Source organism: Asparagus officinalis, chromosome 4 (assembly GCF_001876935.1).
Source record: "Asparagus officinalis chromosome 4, Aspof.V1, whole genome shotgun sequence".
In the NCBI taxonomy this organism is placed as follows: Eukaryota; Viridiplantae; Streptophyta; class Magnoliopsida; order Asparagales; family Asparagaceae; genus Asparagus; species Asparagus officinalis.
This window is the reverse complement of record NC_033797.1, coordinates 61,061,208-61,065,293: the sequence shown is the minus strand read 5'-3', so window position 1 is coordinate 61,065,293 and position 4,086 is coordinate 61,061,208. Positions and strand designations below refer to the sequence as shown.

Sequence of the window (4,086 nt, the reverse complement as noted above, 5' to 3'; positions counted from 1 at the left end):
AAGCTCCTCAGATTCCAGAGAGTTGAGCGGTCGACCGCGGCGGTCGACCGAACCAAAAAACCTGAGACCAAAAATCCTACAGGGTTGGCGCGGTCGACCGCCTTCAGCTTCAGCTTTAAATTCCACCTCATCAAAAAAACTTTTTAAATCTAAATAGAAAACTATCCACACCAACGTTTTTTTTTTATATGGCAAAATTATGTAGTTTTTGCACTAATTATCTTGAACCAAATATTAGATTTGCATTGGAAATATGTTTCCTAGAATATAATCACAAACATCATCCAAACTGTGAATTTAAAGTTGATTTCGTGCAGCAAATAGTGCATGCAACATTTGTTGCTACAACATTTACTGTAATTTATTTTTACAGCAAACCATACAGCCCCTTGAGTTCATTTTACACTTTAAAACATTTAACACTTTAAAGGCTGTTATATAGTTTGTCTGCCGTTAGTGGAGTCTCAATGTGGTCTATTAAAGTATTAAACCCACCATGACCAAGTGAGGTGTTAGTATATCGAGACAACTTCATCCTCAAATTTTATCAGAAACCTGCATAAATGAGAATGATTATATTTTTTTTTATGGGTGGGCAAAAGGATAATTTGGAAATCTAACTATTTCGTTGCAAACCAACCTGCTCCAATAGGATTACTTATGATAGGATTTCTGTTCCTTTTAGATCTGATAATTTTCAGATATTACTTTTTTTTTCTCAATTGAAAATTAGTATATTTATCATTGATAACATAAATTTATAATGTTTTTGTAAAGATGGGAAATCCCTTCTACCTCTTGGCTTCAAAACTCATGATCTCTCTGGAAGTAAAAGGTAAAAACACTTTTACTTTTATCCTTTTTTATCCCCCACGTGAAATCTCTAAGGCCCCGTTTGACAAAGTGTTAAGGAAGAGAGGTTAAGGAGAAGGGTTTACTTAGTTAATCCATTGTGAAGGGTTAAAAATATTCTAATTCCGTTTGGATTCACTAGTTAAGACAAGGGGTTAAAACTTTTGTGTTTGGCAAATGAAGAAGGGATAAGGAGATTAATCTCATTAATTTTTTTAAAAATACCATTTTTGCCCTTACTACAAATTAATAACTAATTGCCTCATTAATATCTTTTTCACGTTATTTACCTTCCGAGCAATTTCAAAGATTTGAAGCGCTAATATGTAATTCAGTTGAGACACGAGGGATACATAATTTTTTTGACATAACGCTAAAATGACAATTTGGTATTATTCAATAAATGATTGTTCAGAATGTAAATTAAAATAATTACCAATTTCACTTTATTTCAGTTGCTAAAGTGAGATAATGAGCTAACAAAATATTATATGGTTTCTTATCTATCAATAAACGTGGCAAAAAAGATTTGATTATTCAAGAAAAAAAGATTTGATTATTCAAGGAAAAAACAATCTACTCGATCAATAGCTCTGTATAAAATTATAAGTTTTTCTCATATAAAGATAGTAAAAGACATAATTCAACCTCCTTATGCTTCAATATTCGACAACTACATATTTCAATTATTCCAAAGCTGTAAAGCAATCCTGTTGCGAAGCTGCTCACCCCTTAAACTTTCATCTGCACCAACCATGTATTGGGTGTCTTCTTCCTCCTCCACCTCATCTTCATCCTCATGCATCTCTAATCCATTGAGCATATTAAAGTATTTATCATTTCTCTGCTGCCTTGCAATAAAATTATGAAGAACACAACAAGCTACAACGATTTTGACTTGAGTTTTATAAGGAAATGGAGCAGTAACTTTTAAAATTTTGAATCTTTGCTTTAAAATTCCCTATGCTTTTTCCACTGCATTACGTAGTTGTGCATGCCTATGATTATATTTGTCTTTAGTATCTCGATAAGCTTTGGTGGTCCTATTTGCAAAATCTCCAAGATGATAGCGTGATCCACGATATGGGGCGATAAATTTTGAAGTATTAGCATATCCCGAGTCAACTAAGTAAAATCGACCTACATATTTAAAATTATCTGACTTTAGTACTAATTGCTTCTAAAAAACAGAAGGAAAAATATTAAAATTTACCTTCAGGAACATTAAATTTACCATCTTCTAGTGTTGCACGAAGTACTGACATATCAGATGCTGACCCCTCCCATCCAGCAGCCATATAAAGAAAAGTATGATCAAAGGAGCACGCTGCCATTACATTTTGAGATATGAAATTCTTTCAATTACGATACCTGTTGTGTTTCTTTTTTTCACAATTATAGGAATATGAGATCCATCAATTGCTCCCAATGCTTTCTGCAAATATAAAAATGTGTAAAGTTCTAATGTACAGAAACATATACACATACACATTAAAAAATATTTGAAAAAATATATGCATTTAGCTCTACCTTGAAATATGGAAAGAAATTGGGATTCTCTCGAATCTTAGGATGATCGTCTACGTCAGCCATGAGAAGTTGGATATAATCTTATTTCAAAGATAAAAATAGCATTAAGCACATTATTATAATGTCTGCTAATAGTCTCTCCTGAATGTTGGAATATCTTAGCTAATACTCGATTTGAAAGGGCATGCAAAATTCCGTATAGAAATATACAAAGTTGTTAATGCAGCTTAAATATCTAGTTGGCCTTAAAGCATTCTTCTCAATTAGCACATTTTTAAGCAAAAGAATTACCTTAGAACTCATTCGAAAGCAAGAATATGAACGATCAGGATGTCCAGCCAACATATCTTCTACAAGCATATGACCAGAGAATGGTCTAGTTCGACATAGTCGAGGAACCTGCTTCATCACATTTAATTGATGAATGACGCTTGTAATCATCTCATTCCACATGTACTCATCCTCATCTTCATCATTCAAAAGCAATGCCTCTATAAGATTATCTTCATCATCAAGTGCTTCAATATCATCAACACTAAGATTGCTTGTAAAATCTTCAAATGAATTCATCATCTTCATCATCAAGTGCTTCAATATCATCAACACTAAGATTGCTTGTAAAATCTTCAAATGAATTCATCTTCAACCAAATTAAAAACGAAAAAATCATCAACACTAAGATTGCTTGTAAAATCTTCAAATGAATTCATCTTCAACCAAATTAAAAACGAAAAAATTAGACAACTTGTTGTAAAGAATGGTAGATATAGTTCAAAAACATTAACTTGATTCACAATCAACACCTAAGAAATTGAAAGATACAAAATTCCAACCCATAAATATGTAGCGGTTAACAGAAGATTTAACATCCACAATATAGATTTAAGCATGGAAGATTAGTGTTCTAATTGAAGCACTAGAAAACAATCCAAAAAGAAGAAAGACCCAATAAACTGTTGACAGTCTTAGAAAATCTAGCATCTATTTAACCTGGGTGAGCTGACAAAGGCCACCAAGCCAAACAAGTGCAACCATCTATTTAACAAATTGTATTTTCATGGTCTACAGAATTTAAGACCGTCTGACTCCATAAATCTTCTCACAATATGCATGAAAAGTTTTTACAATTCAATCGCAAGCTAAACTAATTACGTTGGAATCATTTGCGTACTTCCAATTAATCACAAAATACATATTCGTTTTAGAATTGTCTTATTGCCAGCGTGATTCAATTTGGTTCTGACTTATTTCGCACACAAGAGATGAATGCAGTTCTCATAACAAGCGTTACAATCTAAGCACTTGGTTTAGTGTTTGAATTCTTTTCAGGCATTGGAGATATAGAGGGGAATGCTCATAGGTTTCATGAACTTAAACTGACCATAAGAAGGTCAAGGTTGAGCGTAGTTATCTATGTTTGGAATATGACACCAACAATGGAGAGTTGAGGACAAGTTGACAGATGCTATATAAACTTGCTCAGTTTGTGGAGCTTTCAAGACTTCCAAATTATTCTCGATTGCAACTCAATTCTGATGGAAAATGTAATGGTGATGATGATATGGAACTGGAAAAACAGCCCCAAAGCTCGACAACTAGCACAAATTCGAACCAAAAAACCCAACAATCAAGAGCTAAACAAGCTCGAATCATATGTGTAACTGGAAAAACAGCCTCAAAGCTCGACAACGAGCACCATTTCGA

The 4,086-nt window shown here is 33.2% G+C and overlaps 1 long non-coding RNA gene across 2 annotated transcripts; it reads right to left on the bottom strand.

Moving 5' to 3' along the window:
- LOC109837554 lies at positions 1,453-2,948 on the bottom strand. 2 transcript variants are annotated; one of them, XR_002246309.1, is made up of 4 exons: positions 2,674-2,948; positions 2,383-2,462; positions 2,066-2,287; positions 1,453-1,992 (listed from the first exon to the last, which is right to left on the bottom strand). It is a non-coding gene; the product is annotated as an uncharacterized LOC109837554 (long non-coding RNA). The 2 variants fall into 2 exon arrangements; XR_002246310.1 differs by lacking the exon at positions 2,383-2,462.